The sequence below is a fragment of the Equus caballus genome, chromosome 23 (genome assembly GCF_041296265.1).
Source record: "Equus caballus isolate H_3958 breed thoroughbred chromosome 23, TB-T2T, whole genome shotgun sequence".
NCBI lineage: Eukaryota > Metazoa > Chordata > Mammalia > Perissodactyla > Equidae > Equus > Equus caballus.
Genome location: NC_091706.1, coordinates 32,856,590 through 32,874,187, shown reverse-complemented (window position 1 = coordinate 32,874,187; position 17,598 = coordinate 32,856,590). Strand labels below are relative to the sequence as shown.

At 37.8% G+C, this 17,598-nt stretch overlaps 1 long non-coding RNA gene across 1 annotated transcript; it reads left to right on the top strand.

Moving 5' to 3' along the window:
• The first annotated feature begins 10,386 nt into the window (after window positions 1-10,386).
• LOC138920312 (uncharacterized) lies at window positions 10,387-17,002 on the top strand. The gene is made up of 3 exons (XR_011431231.1): window positions 10,387-10,593; window positions 12,048-12,184; window positions 14,743-17,002. It is a non-coding gene; the product is annotated as an uncharacterized lncRNA (long non-coding RNA).
• The last annotated feature ends 596 nt before the right edge of the window (window positions 17,003-17,598 follow it).

Below are 17,598 nucleotides of genomic sequence, written 5' to 3'. Positions count from 1 at the left end.
AGGCACAGAGTGGCAGGATGGATCAAAGAACAAGATCCAACAATATGCTGCCTCCAGGAAACACACCTCAGCCCCAAATACAAATACAGACTCAAAGTGAGGGGATGGAAGACAATACTCCAAGCTAATAATGAACAAAAGAAAGCAGGTGTTACCATACTTATATCAGACAAAGACTTCAAAGCAAAACAGATAAAGAAAGACAAAGAGGGGCAGTATATAATGATAAAAGGGACAATCCACCAAGATGGCATAACACTTATAAATATATACACATCTAACACAGGAGCACCAAAATTCGTAAAGAAACTATTAAGAAAACTAAAAGGAGACATCAACAGCAATACAATAATAGTAGGGGAGCTCAACACCCCATTAACACCAATGGACAGATCAACCAGACAGACAATCAACAAGGAAATTATATAATTAAATGAAAAATTAGATCAGATGGACCTAATAGATATATATAGGATACTTCATCCAAAAACAGCAGGTTACACATTCTTTTCAAGTGCACATGGAACATTCTCAAGGATAGACCATATCTTGGGAAACAAAGCAAGCATCAATAAGTTCAAGAGGGTTGAAAAAATACCAAGCATCTTTTCTGATCATAATGCTATGAAACTAGAAATCAACTACAAGAATAAAGCTGGGAAAGGGCCAAAAATGTGGAAACCAAACAACATGCTACTGAACAAACAATATATTATTGAAGAAATTAAAGAAGAAATCAAACATTATCTGGAGACAAATGAAAATGAAAACACACCATACCAAATGATTTGGGATGCAGCAAAGGCAGTCCTAAGAGGGAAATTCATTGCAATACAGGCTCACCTCAATAAGCAAGAAAAATTTTACATAAAGAACCTCAAACAACACCTAACGGAATTAGAAAAAGAAGAACAAATGAAGCCCAAAGTCCGTAGAAGGAGGGAAATAATAAAAATTAGAGCAGAAATAAATGATATTGAAACAAAAAAGACAGCAGAAAGGATCAATGAAACAAAGAGTTGGTTCTTCGAAAAAATTAACAAAATCAACAAACCCTTAGCCAGACTCACTAAAAAAAAAACAGAGAGAAGTCTCAAATAAATAAAATTAGAAACGAGAGAGGAGAAATCACAACAGATACCAAAGAAATACAAAGGATCATAAGAGAATACTATGAAAAACTATATGCCAACAAATTGAACAACCTAGAAGAAATGGATAAATTCCTAGACTCATACAACCTACCCAAACTGAATCAGGAAGAAATAGAGAATCTGAATAGACCAATCACAAGTAAAGAAATAGAAACAGTAATCAAAAACCTCCCCAAAAATAAGAGTCCAGGACCAGATGGCTTCTTTGGAGAATTCTACCAAACATTCAAAGAAGATTTAATACCTATCTTTCTCAAACTGTTCCAGAAAATAGAGGAAGATGGAGCATTCCCTAATACATTCTATGAAGCCAACATCACCCTGATCCCCAAACCTGGCAAGGACAACACAAAGAAGGAAAACTACAGGCCAATATCACTGATGAACATAGATGCAAAAATCCTCAACAAAATTTTGGCAAACTGAATACAGCAATATATCAAAAAGATTGTACACCATGATCAAGTGGGTTTTATACCAGGGACACAGGGATGGTTCAACATCCACAAGTCAATCAACGTGATTCACTACATTAACAAAATGAGAAACAAAAACCACATGATCATCTCAATAGATGCAGAGAAAGCATTCGACAAGATCCAACATCCATTTATGATAAAAACCCTCAATAAAATAGGTATAGAAGGAAAGTACCTCAACATAATAAAGGCCATATATGACAAACCCACAGCCAACATCATACTCAACGGACAAAAACTGAAACCCATCCCTCTCAGAACAGAAACAAGACAAGGGTGCCCACTTTCACCACTCTTATTCAACATAGTACTGGAGGTTTTGGCCAGAGCAATTCGCCAGGAAAAAGAAATAAAAGGAATCCAAATAGGCAACGAAGAAGTAAAACTCTCACTGTTTGCAGACGACATGATCTTATATATAGAAAACCCCAAAGAATCCATAGAAAAACTATTAGAAACAATCAACAACTAAGCAAAGTTGCAGGGTATAAAATCAACATACATAAATCAGTAGCATTTCTATATGCTAAAAATGAACTAACAGAAAAAGATCTCAAGAACTCAATCCCATTCATGATCCCAACAAAAAGAATAAAACACCTTGGGATAAATTTAACCAAGGAAGTGAAAGATCTATACAATGAAAACTACAAGACCTTCTTGAAAGAAATCGACAATGACATAAAGAGATGGAAAGACATTCCATGCACATAGATTGGAAGAATACACATAGTTAAAATGTCCATACTACCTAAAGCAATCTACAGATTCAATGTTATCCCAATCAGAATTCCAATGTCATTCTTTACAGAAATTGAACAAAGAATCCTAAAATTCATATGGGGCACCAAAAGACCCCGAATTGCCAAAGCAATCCTGAGAAAGGAGAACAAAGCTGGAGGCATCACAATCCCTGACTTCAAAACATACTACAAAGCTACAGTAATCAAAACAGCATGGTACTGGTACAAAAACAGGTGCACAGATCAGTGGAACAGAATTGAAAGCCCAGAAATAAAACCACACATCTATGGACAGCTAATCTTTGACAAAGGAGCTGAGGGCCTACAATGGAGGAAAGAAAGTCTCTTCAACAAATGGTGCTGGGAAAACTGGACAGCCACATGTAAAAGAATGAAAATCAACCATTCTTTTTCACCATTTACTAAAATAAACTCAAAATGGATCAAAGACCTAAAGATTAGGCCTGAAACAATAAGTCTTCTAGAAGACAATATTGGCAGTGCACTCTTTGACATAAGCTTCAAAAGAATCTTTTCAGACACCATAACCCCTCACATGAGGGAAACAATAGAAAGAATAAACAAATGGGACTTCATCAAACTAAAGAGCTTCTTCAAGGCAAGGGAAAACAGGATTGAAACAAAAAAAACAGCCCACTAATTGGGAAAAAATATTCACAAGTTATTTATCCGACAAAGGGTTAATCTCCATAATATACAAAGAACTCATGCAGCTCAACAATAAAAAATCAAACAACCCAATTACAAAATGGGCAGGAGACATGAACAGACATTTCTCCAAAGAAGATATATGGACGGCCAATAGACACATGAAAAGATGCTCATCATCACTAATCATCAGGGAAATGCAAATCAAAACTACACTAAGATATCACCTTACACCTGTTAGAATGGCAAAAATATCCAAAACCAAGAGTGACAAATGTTGGAGAGGCTGTGGAGAAAAAGGAACCCTCATACACTGTTGGTGGGAATGCAAACTGGTGCAGCCACTATGGAAAACAGTATGGAGATTCCTCAAAAAGTTAAGAACAGAAATACCTTATGACCCAGCCATCCCATTACTGAGTATCTACCCTAAGAACCTGAAATCAGCAATTCCAAAAGTTCCATGCACCCCTATGTTCATCGCAGCATTCACAATAGCCAAGTCATGGAACCAACGTAAGTGCCCAGCAACTGATGATTGGATAAAGAAGATGTGGTATATATATACAACGGAATACTACTCAGCCATAAAAAAGGACAAAGTCGTCCCATTCACAACAACATGGATAGACCTTGAGGGTATTATGTTGAGTGAAATAAGCCAGACAGAGAAAGACAAACTCTGTATGACTCCACTCATAGGTGGTAGTTAACACATGGACAAAGAGAACTGATCGGTGGCTGCCAGGGGAAAGGGGGGTGGGGGGAGGGCACTAGGGGTGAAGTGGTGTACCTACAACATGGCTAATAATGATGTACAACTATAATTTCACAAGGATGTTAACTTTCATAACCTTAATAAAAAAAAAAAAACAAAAACAAAAAACATAAGCCAGACTATTGAAAGAGCCAGTAACTTCACTCCAGCAAGTGTTACTGAATTCCTGCTGTGTGTAAAGCACTTTGCTAAGTGCTTGGGGCAAGGAAGTGGGAATGGCTACAAAGGTACAGTCACATGTCACTTAATGGGGATGTGTTCTGAGAAATGCACTAGGTGATTTCATCACTGTGCAAACATCAAAGAGCATACTGAAAGGGAACAAAACTTGCCACCTCAAAGTTTGTCCCTTTATGTGAGGATATTTTTAGGCAGATAATTTTTAAGCAACAAAAGACAAAGTTTTTATTACCTCCCAGATTAAAAAAATGGTTTCAGGAAGTGAGCTATCACCTTAGCATAACATGAGCCAGGTGGTAGGCAGGGAGGAACCTAGAAAAGCCTGTTCGTTGGGCTCCCCTCTGTGTTCTTCTGTTTCTGTGTGGCCAAACACTTGTTTGCAGAAAGTTTGCTCCTTTTCACCTACCTGTGGACTGCCTTCCTTCCCTTTGAAGTCCCTGACTCTCCCCACCCCCACATCTTCTTTTGCCTTTAGCTGACGACGGTATTTAAGGTGAGGGCTTTGGCCATTTGGGTGAGTTATTCAGTTTTCCTGGGTTTCTCCCCCATGCACATGTTTTTAAACCTGTTTTTCTCCTGTTAACCTGTCTCATGTCAATTTAATTCATAGACCAGGCAGAAGAACCTAGAAGGATAGAAGAAAATTTCTTCCTCCCCCACAGTAGTTACACAAACCTAGATGGTATAGCCTACTATACACCTAGGCTATAGGGTACTAATTTTATGGGGCCACTACGTATATGTGGTCTGTGCTTGACCAAAACGTCATTATGTAGCACAAGACTGTAAATACAATACAGTCACCATCTTCAAAAGGTGTGTCATCCAATGGGGGAAATACAAATGAAGCACTGAATACAATAAAAACAGGATAAGTGAAGTGATTTGATGGCACTATAAGGAATTTAGGTTAGGAGTACAGGGAATGTTTGGTTCATTCTGACTAAAAGATCAGGAGAAGGAGTTTATGTGAATCCAGACAGGATTAAAGTGGATCTTGAAAGGTAAGTAGAACTTTAATAGTTCAGGTTGTTGGGGAGGACATTCTGGGTTGACAGAAAAACATGAGCGGGGGCAGGACAATTATAGTTCCTGGTACAGCATCGGCAAGTCCTAAGTGGGTAGATTGAAGAATCCTCTGGGAGAAGAATTTGGAATGATTGTTTTGTGTCAGACTAAGAAAGAATATGAATGAAATGTGAAGGCAACTGGGACCACAGGGAGGCACTGAATGAATGTTTTTGAGGCACGGAGTAACATAATTCCAGTTGTCTTAAGAGCATAGCTGAAAGAATTCATAAGGAGGATAAATTAGTAGTGAGAAAGACATACAGGTGAGGTAGGCTTTAAATAGATCAGTAGTGATGGAAATATGAAGAATTGGAGAGAAGAATTATGAAGAAGTTGAATGAACAGGAATGAGTAATCACTTGATAATGGGCTTCTGGAAGAGGCTGACGATGATTTGCAAGTGTCTAGCCTGGGCAACTAGAACAATAGTGGCTAAAGGCTCAGGGGACAGAAACAGATGTTATCAATATCACAAGGTTTGGCATTTATAGTGGAAAAGAGGAGGGCTCAACTGCCCCAGAGAGGGGAGGAATGGAAGCGAAATTTACCGAAGAGAAGAAGCGGTAAGGGTATGTGTTGAAGTTAACAAAGAACGGCTTGTATTTTCTCAGTGAAGCAGAATCCAAGATCAGCAGTTGAGAAAGAAGAGATTGGAGTATCGCTGAAATTTTAAACAATGTTTTAAATCTTTTAAAATTATCTAATGAGACTTGTATGAGGGTTTAGGAAATGGATTGCTGGATAATTTGGATCTTTATTTGCTTGCCTAATGGACCCTTTACTTGATCCACTGATAGGTGGAAAAATAATTCAATGAAAGTTCTAACACTATAATGGTTTTACAAGAATGTTTTATTGTTCTTCTCCAGAGTTTGTAGATTTTTTCAAAATTTTCAAAGTATTTATATTTTAGAAAACAATTAGAAATGTTTGTCGAGTGCACAAACAAGACTGATCATATTTTGGATTTGTGAATGGATAAAATCAATGAACACAAGAGTAGAGCAGTCAACAGAGCACTGCAAATAAACTAAACGAAATTACTTAAAGGTGCTGCCCCTTCAGACTTTTCAGTACATGCTTCTGGAAAACGAGATGTTTCACCAAGCCCTTCAGTTTTAGTCACAATATAAGAAGGATTAATTGAGATTTTAACTAAAAAAAAAGAAAAGAAAGGTAAACAATGGGTTTAACGAAGGGCACCCAGAATGTAATTGGCCCTATTTAATAGACATTTATACAAATAACTAGTTTCACAAAATTAACTGACTTTCGCCTACAATTTTATCAAGCTACTTTCAGGGTGTGAATAATAATGGGATTTATCCCCCACCTCAAAATTGGCCTCTGTAAATTCACACAGTTCTAACTTATCTAGCCTAATATCAGGAAGATTTAGTTGTAAGACACTTTAATTAATGCTCTCTCTGTGCTTGGTAGTTAGTACCACTTTAGCCTCTTCAGGTTTTCTGTGCACTCTGTAATTCTAGTGTACTGCAAAGCAAATACAGATTACCAAAAGGTTACCTCTAAATATACTTAATAAAGCTAAAAGATAGCAAAACAGAAACTCTATTTCAAATGCCAGACTATTGCACAACTAGATTCAAGAACACAGTCTATGAGCTCCAAGAACCTAAAATTACTTCAGCAAGAGATAACAGTGGCCACAGGGCGGGATAAGACCAATACCTGAGGGGAAGAATCAGTAGAAATCGGCAAGTCATTGAATGTGGGGGTCAAGGGAAGGGTCAAAAATAAATCCAAAGTGTCTAAGCACAGGTGGCCTGGAGAAAAACTGAGATGACAAGGCTCAAGGAGTCAAGAGAGAAAGAAATCAAAACACTGGTGGAGGAAATAGCATTGGAAGGGGGGAGAGTATTCCATACTCAAAAATGGGAAGGAAGAAGGAGAGACTCAGAGATGACAAAGGGACGATCAGCGGATGGGATTCATATGAGCTGACCTTTATTTTCTCAGTGATACAAGGTAATCAGCTCAAAGGGAAGGAACAGCGCTGTGGAAAATGGGCTAGTGGAATACCAGAATAGACTCCTTTCTTCTGCCTAGTCATTAATGACGGCCTAGAATTACCATTCCTGGCAGAAATACAAGAGCCAACAATTATGAACTAAGGTTTAAAACAAGGAGTCCCAGAACCCCAAATCTTTATTTTGTAACAAACGCTCTATTTCACTAGCTAGAGTGAAGCTTTCAAAGGAGGAGCAATAGCGAAATGTTTGAGGGAACAAAAAAGGAGACCAGCTTTTCCCAAGCTGACAGCACAGTCTCAAAGGCTGATGGACCATCATTCCCAAAGGGTCCATGATTTAAAACATTAAAACGACAGAGATTTTAAGCAAACTCTCATTGTTAGCTGATTACTGAATCTGTTCAAGCTCTCTCACATTTCTAACAATTGAGAGCACAGAAATTGAGAGCATGCAGAAATTATTGTTTGTCTACCCAAAGCCCCTTCACCCTTCTTGGGTGTTTTTCTTTGGGAAATTCTCCCTTCAATTATGTGACTCAGTGGTAAACTAAACAGTCTAAGTAATCACGGAAATCAAATTGCTTTGCATGGATTGTTTTAGAAAAGAGTATAGAACCAATTCTGGCAAATGAGACCTGAGGGAGTTGCTGCAGAACCTCTGGGTTTGGATAGATGGTGTCTTCTTTCTCTGGACATTCTAGTGTTTGAATATGACTCCTGGAAATACACAATCATCAGTGACCATGAGGGGACAAGCCAGAAGATGAAGCTAAGAGGCTGGTGATGACAGAAGGGGAAGACAGAAAGGATATCCATCAGACTTCATATTAACCAATCCTGGAACCCTCACAACTCAGTCCTTCTATAGGAGAGAACACATTTTTCTCATATTTTACTTTAGTTGAGTTTTTGTTTGTTTGGTTTTTGTTACGTGGAGCAAATCCCATCTTAAATGACAAAAGCGGCAAATAAGAGAGATAAGTCCCTAATTCCCCAGCTAATTACCAATTTTTCTCATTGTCTGATTGACCCTCCCATTCAGTCAAGGCACATTTAGCAGAGCCCTGGTGTCAACGTCATAACGCATGTCCAATTATTTTTATACACTTACATAGGCCCCTATGGTTGTCAACTTCCCTGAACTCTAACATTTTGGAAGAGCTCTCAAGGTCATAAATATAAGGTCTGTGTATTGTGGACAGAAGACAGTCTTCCTTTTTTTTTTTTTTGTTTTGAGGAAGATTAGCCCTGAGCTAACTACTGCCAATCCTCCTCTTTTTGCTGAGGAAGACTGGCCCTGAGCTAACATCCATGCCCATCCTCCTCTACTTTATACGTGGGATACCTACCACAGCATGGCTTTTGCCAAGTGGTGTCATGTCCACACCAGGGATCCGAACCGGTGAGCCCTGGGCCGCTGAGAAGCGGAACATGCGAACTAAACCGCTGCGCCACCGGGCCGGCCCCAGGAGACAGTCTTCCAATACAAGGTACAAAGAAAAGCCATTTGAGGATATACAGATAAAAATCTTCATGAAGGAAGATTATGAAAACAGATTTATTTCAAAGCAGGTCATCTGTAATGAGTTTTAAGATATCTATGATTTGTTTTTAAACAGTAGGCAATGGAAACAATGTTTTATGTGGAATATACTCTCTGACTTAAAAACAGCACTGGCAAACCTCCCTCATTTCATTTGTAAACTGTTAATAGCAAAACTCATCCAGAGCATCTTTAAAAATGCTCTGAAAGAGTAATCTTTGAAAGTATGATGCCCCAAAGCTTCATTTTATAAAATGTCAAAAAAAAATTCTATTTTAAAGCCAAACCAAATCAGTTAATGAGAAAATCTCCAAACTTTGAGGAAAAATTACCAGTCCTTAAGAAAAAAATATATTTTAAAACGTTCATTTGCCTGTAAATAGCATAAAACCAAAGTCTAAATGATATCGGAGTTTTGATGTGATTGTACATTTTACCCTAAATATTAAAAAAATTAGAAGAATTTTTAATAAGCAAAAAAGGTGTAAATATTGTCTATTTTACTATAATGAGTATACCTTGAACCTCCCTCTGTGAAATCATAATATCATAGTTCAACAATATGATGCTACTGTGTAAGCTAGCCATAAGACCTTTAAGCAAAACCATCACACACTTACATACATTTGTCCTATATATATATATAAATAATTTTCTCATAAATTTTAAAGAATCTTATGTAGCTTTCCATTTCCTTTAAAATAGAAGACAAAAATTCTTCTAAAGAACAGTTTAAACAGCTAGAATAAAACATTTTCACCATGCATATCCTTCAAAGAAATGTCCTAAAGGCCTCTCTTTAGGAAACCTTCCACAGCACTGCTATTGCAGGTGGGAGTCTGTCTATGTGACAGGGATGAACCGTAGAAGGAAAGCACTGGAGAAAGGGATGCAAAAGGAATCAAGATGAGTATGTCAAGAGTTCTTGAAAACAATGGAGAGATGCCATCAAGTGGCTGAAGAAAGAATTCTTCTTGAAGTGGGGAATGGTTTTCCCAGGTATTGCCATCTGGTGGCCAATGTTGAGAATCATTTTAGAACGATAAAACTATACAATGTGAATATTGGTCTTTCACGGGGTCCGTAATGTAAGGCTTGATAACTCACCATTGCCATTAAGGGAGTAAACTCCATTAACAACCTTTATTATGCCACTTAGAAGAATGAGAGATTCATAAGGAACATTAATAACGGAATATCAGCCACAATTCTATGCGGGTGGGGACTCTGTTTAAAATCATTACATCTGGTTTAATAACTGATTTGGGGGAAATTTTTCCATAATAAATTCAAACTTGTCAGACATTTTCAATTGTATTTAACCTTGAAGCTATAATTTTTTTAAATTTAGCTCACCATATTTTTACTTTTCCCTCCTATACCCGTTGGCAGCCTAATGGTAGGATCACAGGTTTTTGTTATTATTGCTCTCCTTTTGTTTTTTTTAATTTTTACCTAAAATAAATATCAATTCATTCATTTCCATCTTCAAAAACATATTTCTTGACAATCTTCCTTGAACTAGGCACTGATCTAGGCACTGGTTACACAATGGTGACATACACCCTGCCCTTAAGAAGCTTATAATAAACAATTGAAGAGATGTATTTGCTTATTCATTCAAAATATACGTTTTGAGCATACACTATTTCTTATGCCTTGTTCAGGGATACAGTAGTGAAAAAAACAGACAAGAATTCCTACTCTCAAGGAGTGCTTTGAAGTATAAAGAAGGAAGTGAACCAAGCTTGTAACAGGGACTTTTTCTAGGGAAGTGCCATTTCAGGTGTGAGGTGAAACATGAGAAGGAGCCAGCAGAGGGGAGGGCAGGAGCCAAGAGCAGAGGGAACAGAACTGCAGGTGCATTTGCAAAGGTCCTAAAATGGGGGGAAAGGCAGAATAGCTGGAGTGCAATGAACAATGGCGACAGAGATATGACCTGAGGTTGGAGAGAGAGGAGGGGCCAGCTCATTGCAGCAGCAGGTAAGTCACGGACAAAAGTCTGACTTTTAGTTTATGAGCAGTGGGAAGCCGTCGAAGGGATTTAGTCACAGGAGTAAAATGATTTGATTTGTTTTAAAAAGATCAGTACAACTGCTGTTTGGCAGATGGATGGATGGCCAGCTGGCTGAATGGAAGATTTGAAGAATAGGAGGACAAAAGAGGGTATTCTCACATTTTTAAAGAAAGTTTCTTTCTACTGCTTTTTTAAAGAGAAAAATGAATTGGAGAACAATCTACTGAAGCCATCTCACAGCTTTCTACCAGCTTCATTAATACTAGAGGATGCCCCTTTTTGACCTGCAAATATTCTTGATATATATTCTTGTGCTCAGGAAATCAGAAGGAGCAAGAATTGATGCTCATTTTGCCTCATTTGCCGGTTACAATTCTTCACTTCCTCATCTGAACTCCCCTAGTACAGCACTATCTTATCTTCTGATGAATTAGCCTGGTTATTTTGTGCTCATCTTCCCCAAGAGACGATAAACGCTTTTGAGCAAACAGAGTCTTTTTCATTTTTTCTAATCCTGCATACTGTCCTTTATACTTGGGAGCATTAAAATAAATATTTATTTAATGAAATAAAAATTGAAATATAACATTAATTCATTTAACACCAAGAATTTAATTTTTAAAATTAGAATCTTCACTTTCCCAAAGAAAAATTTAGATCCAAGCTAATTCATTTTGAGTTTGTTTATTCCTCTAAGCTTTCTAATTATGGCCAATTGAGGTACAATACATGGTTCCTCAAAAACTGCTGCTCAGGGCTGGCTGGGTGGCACAGTGATTAAGTTTGTGTGCCCTGCTTCAGCGGCCCAGAATTCGCCAGTTCAGATCCCAGTGTGGACCTACGCACTGCTTATCAAGCCATGCTGTGGCAAGCATCCCACATATAACACAGAGGAAGATGGGCACAGACGTTAGCTCAGGGCCAATCTTCCTCAGCAGAAAGAGAAGGATCGGTGGCGGATGTTAGCTCAGGGCTAATCTTCCTCAAAAAGAAAAAACAAAAGAAAACTGCTGCTCAGCTCTTCAGACAAGGGGAATACAGGATATTAGGGTAATTAAATAGTTTCTCTTGGGCATTTATGCGACATTCTGAGTTCTGTTCATCTTTTTTTAAAGCTATGACACTGTTCACCTGATGTTGACTTTGCTTTCTTCATGTTTCTGAAAATGGTAAAAATGTGTGATATTAACCATCTGTCTCAACGATTCCCCACATCAATGCAGACTGAAAGTCACTCACCAGGACCAACTTCATTCAGCATAAAATTATGCAATTTTTATTGGGAGCAGGCTTAGTAACTAAAATTAGTGACTTTCCTGCATCCCTGGGGCTAGGAGGGAGGGGCCTTATCTCCCAGGGAGTAGATCTAACAGAGAAAAAACAGTTTTGAAATAATGCAGAGATCTCTTTTGTTACCCAGCTCCCCCGAGTTCTTCACTCCAAATTCAATTCTGCATCCTTTGGCTCCCATGGCACCATGGAATCACCTCTGCAGAATTATACTCGGACCCTACAGAGTAATAACTTATTGCATCCATCTGTCTTCCTTATTAAAATGTAAGTCTGTGAGGGCAGTTACTTATTTATTTTTGCATCCTCAGCATCTGATTCATTGTAAAATGTTCAACACATGTGTGATAGATAAAGAAAAAGGGATTTCAGCACTATTTGAAAAGTTTTTCTGACTCAAAGGCAAGTGTTTACCTCATAGTAAATGAGAAACTACACAATGTGTCAGTAATTCTCACCCAGGGCAATTTAGTCCCCCAGGGGACATTTGCCAATATTTGGAGACATTTTTGTTTGTCACAACTGGGAGGGGCATGCTACTGTCACGTGGTTGTCACGTGCCAGAAATGTTGCTAAACATCATGCAATGCACACGACAGCCAACTACAACAAAGCATTACATGGTCCCAAATGTCAACAGTGCCCAGGTGGAGACACCTGCCTTTAGGTTAATATTTCAATGACTCTCCACACCATTAAAACAGAACAGCAGACCCCAAATTTATTCTGCTGGAAACTGCTTTCATTTCAGCCAAATCTTATGATCTACCGAAACAATATTGTTAAGAGGTTGAGTGCAAAAGCACTTTAGCATTCTGGCCTTGTGTATCTTTAGACAGTATGTAAAAGGTTTATATGCATATGGTGTTAAAGTAAAACACAGAATGGAGACCAAACTTGAAAATTCCCTGACCAGACAAAGCCATTTAAGCCACGTAAGTAAAACTAAATCTAGTTTATTTTATGAACATAAGCAAAACTTAACTTAGGTTATTTCTTGTAGATGCCTCTGATAATCATGAAAGAAACTTAAGTTATCTTCCTAAAATGGTACAAGATAATCACTTTTAACCAATCTCCTTTCTCCTGAAGACCCCTGTCATAACGATCAATCATTCATAATAACCAATCATTTTAAAAGTTAAACAACTCCCTCATTTTCACTTTATGAGCCATTCTGTACATCATGCCTCTGAGCTTCATATAAGTTTTCGGTTTGAGAACTCCCAGGTTATGAACTGCTTCTACGTGCATAATAACTCTTACTAAATACTGTTCTACTGATCTGGTTTTCATTTTTACTTGTTTCTGGATTTTTGACAATGGTAAGATCAAATCTCATGCAGCCCCTAACATGCAGAGGAGGAAAGGGCAAGGAGAGACGACGACCTGTCTCTCCTCATCTCTCATCCAGATAAGGTTGGCTGAAGTTTCCCTAATATCACATGAAAGCTCCTACCTCTTTCACAGACCGCCCTCATTCCAGCACAGCCACACCCAGTGTTGGGGTCAGCTGACATCTGTAGCCATGGAGCTGCAGCCTTTCCTTAGCCAGCCCAACTTAGCCCACAAAAGAATTGCATCAAAGTCCCCACCACTACTACCAGTCCACTGCTGGTCTACACTAAGCAGACACCACCGACCAGAAGCTACTTCTGTGACCATCCCAGTTCATGTCAGTCTTCCCATTGCCTCATGTCTAAACTATCCTGCTCCCATAAATGGTAAGGTTTTCTGTTTGTTTTTAACTACATTTTTAAAGCCTCACTTGAAAGAAAACGCTGACTGGTAAGTCAATAATTCTGGGTCTCTTGTACTAAAAAAACAAAAGAAAATTAAAGAAGAATGCTTTAGATTCATCTTGCAAAACTTTTACAAGACAGTGATCCACCATCACACCCACTGGCTGGCCAAACATCCACCCATCCTGCCCGTATCTGCAAACACCACCCATCTCTTCCTAAATCGTTCCTTGACATCCTCTCCATGTATCTCTGCTAAAACAACCTGCTAACATGAAACATCAGTTAATCCAAAAATAAGTTAAAAGACATATGCTATACATGAATTGAAGGTAAATATAAGAGACGACAGCTTGACAATACTATGTTGCCTAATGATCTTAAAATCTACTCTGGTTTATTTCTCTAGTCTTATTCGAGTTGTGTTTTTAAACGTGGGTAAAAACATACCTTTGCAAACTATACAATGTAAATTTCTGGTTCTGGTGACCTTTAGAAAGTCTTTTACCCTGTTCCAGCACTATTTTCTTGTGTGTAATATTATGGGTTCTGTATGCCCCTTTTAATTGTAAAACCTCTATGATGTTACTATTCTGAGTAAATTCATTCTCTGAGTATCTTTTCTCCTGGGATAAAGCCGACTCTGCTGTTTGCTTCTTATAGACAGCTGTTGCTACAATTACCTTGTTTTAAAAAATGAATGATCTATAGCCAACCAAGAGTGAGTGGTTAAATCAAAAGGAGGGGGAAAAAAAAGCCTATTTATTGTTTCTCCTTTGATCTCCTTCCAAGATCCGAGATGTGACATATTCAATAATCATTTCAGCCCCTCTGAAGGGACATTCTGTTCCTTTTCTCTTTTATTCAGAGGTATAGTGACTATGAAAGCAGAAAAGAGAGAAGGTAGGAAGTAACCTTCAAAGTTACAAATGCTCACCATCTGATATGAGGACACCTTTTTTAGGGGGCAACAGAGTTGGAATTCAGATGTTCTTTCTGCTGATAACGTCTGAAGTTACCACGTATTAATTAGTGAACCTAGTCTTGATCTGTGATTTCATTATATCCCCAACTTAATTGCAGTGCAGCTGTGTCCGCTGACAACAGGATGTCCACTCACCTCTGCAGAAGCACTATTCCTTTCCTTATGGAGCATCAACCTGTGCCAGGTGCCGGGACTCATGATTAAAGAACACTGACCATTAAGGGACCCCGTCTGGCAGAAGGGGGACTATATACAAATAGTTTTAATAAAATATGATGAGAACTACAAGGGAGATAAGTACTAGGGGTACAGAGGAGAAAGAGATTGATGGCTTGGGTGGGTCAGGGAAAGTTTCACAAAGGAGGTGCTATTTGTACCCCATCTTCAAGGATGAAGAGGAAGTCACCAAGTAGACAAGGTAAGGGAAAGCATTTCAGGTAGAGACAACCGTGCATGCAAGGCACAACAGTATACGTGACATGGGACCTAGATATAGTTTGATGGGACCAGAACAAACAGTGTGTGTGCAGGAACAGACACAGTGTATAGAGTTAAGATGACAGCAGTAGGGGCTGACCAGAGAGGCTGGCTCCTGTAAAGCATGTTAAAGAATTTGTGCTTTATTTTATAGGTTAATGTGAATTTTGAGGGTTCAAAGAAGTAAATAAAATAGTATTTCACAAAGTGCATTCCACAGAACACCAATCCTCCTTGCACTCTTTCAAAGAACTTAAAAAGTTTTCGGTCAGTAAAGTTTAGGAAAGGTTATGTATTATAACACCCTCTTGGATAACCATATTATATAAAATTCCCAAAGCGCTGATAAATTTTTCAATGAAGAATCCTGTTTAACACAATTTAATGCAGAATTTTGCTAATGTAACATCATTAATATCCTGCAGAATAAGTGTTTGCAAAGCAATATGGGAAATGTCTAGTAAGGTAATTAGATTTGTATTTTATAAGAGTTGCTTTAAGGTCATCTTCCAAAGGAATCTAGCAGAAGGAACAGAGAGGGAAACAGGTAGGTAAGTGCTGTCATAGAACAGGTGAAGACGATGAGGCCTTAAACTAAAAGGATAACAAAAGAGATGGGCTCTTAGATAAAGAACATTCAGGAGAGAGACTTTGGAGAATATGGCAACTGAGTGGATGGAAAGTGGGTACAGTATAAGGAAGAGGGAGGAGAAGGTGGATCCCAGGTTGTCAAACAGGGTAATTGAGTGGGTAGTGGGATCGTCAGAAGAGGGAAACAGGAGGGGCAGCAGGAAGGGAGTAAAATAATGATTTCAGTGCTGGTGCAATGAAAACCTTCATGCCATGGCTCAATGGCTGGTCAACAAAAACTATGTGATAGTGATGACTAAAATATTACATATAAATATTTCTCAATATAATAATAAAGGGATGGGTCTGAATGTATTAAGATATTTTCTTACATATTTACATATACAAACTCATAAATGGAACTGATTTATGCCAAGGGAAATTGTGCATTTATTGCAATCCTAAGAGAAATACTTTCATAAAACCTGTAATCACAAATGAATGTATCTTTGTCCTAAGTCTGAACTTGCATTCATAAGGACTTTTAAAGATGTGACAAGCAGACCTATGGTGGGTCTTCTGATAACGTCATTTGACTGTTAATACTCCTCCATAACAGCTAACACCCTGATAACTGGGCAAACTGTTTTAATTTTCGTCCAGGGGTCTGACTGTTTCACTTCCTAAGAATGAAGTGATGTTTCTATATAAGATATATAAAATCAGGGATAAGGTAATTTGGTTACTGTGTATTAAATTGCTCTGTGAGATGATTTGCTTGTACTCATTCAATAAGTATTTACACCTCAAGAACACACATCTGAAGATTTTCACTGTCTTTAAAAGCATTAGGGCTTACATTTTCCAAAACTGGTATTTTATTTTATTAACACCATAAGTGGTATTGCTCATCAAATCAAAAATAGATGGATGACTAACATTAGAGAAATGAAGATACAGGGCACAAAGCTTCATAAAGCTTCATTTTCTAGGTAAATTACATAGCACTATTAATATACCAAGTGCTGCTCTCAGCTGTTTGCACGTATTGATTCATTTAATTTTTACCATAACAATATGAAGTGGTACTGTTATTAACCCCACTTTATAGATGGAGAGATTGAAGTTAAGTAGGATGTCCAAGTTCATGCAGCAAAGCTGAGACTTGAACCCAGGCAGCCTGGCTCTTGACCCCTGGCCATACTTTATTTGTACTTGTCCAGCAGTGACCTTTCAAACTCATGGACCTCCTGTCCTTGTGAGTTCTATTTATTATAGTTCTATTTATTATAGTTCTATTTATTATATATTTATTATAGTTCTATTTATTATTATTTACAATCTATCCATCATCTGGATTTTGTACATTACTGAAAATGTTTCCTATCTCTTATTATTTTCCCATTCAAAAATAAATAAATGACTTATATGATAATGATAAATTAGTATTTGCTTTGTGGAATTTTCATTTGAATTTCTATCCCTTGAAGTAATGTTTTCATTTTTAGTTAATTTCAATACGTCAAAATATACCAACACATTAAATTAACATCTTCCTTCGTGATTGCTGATCGCCAGGTACCCTGGTAATTGCTTTACATGCATCATCATATTTAATCATCCCAACATCCACAGAATATTTTACAGATGAACAATCTGCGATCCAACAGAGTAAAGAAATTTTCCCTGGTCTCAGCATCCTGAATGGTATCCTCTTAAAAATTACAGACTACTTGCTATTTGGGTGATCATGATGGATTTGTAAACAATTTCTTGGTGGTAATAACTGTAGTTGAGTACTTGATCTCTTCAATTTTATTTAAAACTACATTTATAAGAACTTCAATGGCCTTAAGGGAAACCAGAAAAAACTAAACATCACTATAATCCCACAATCCACATTGAGT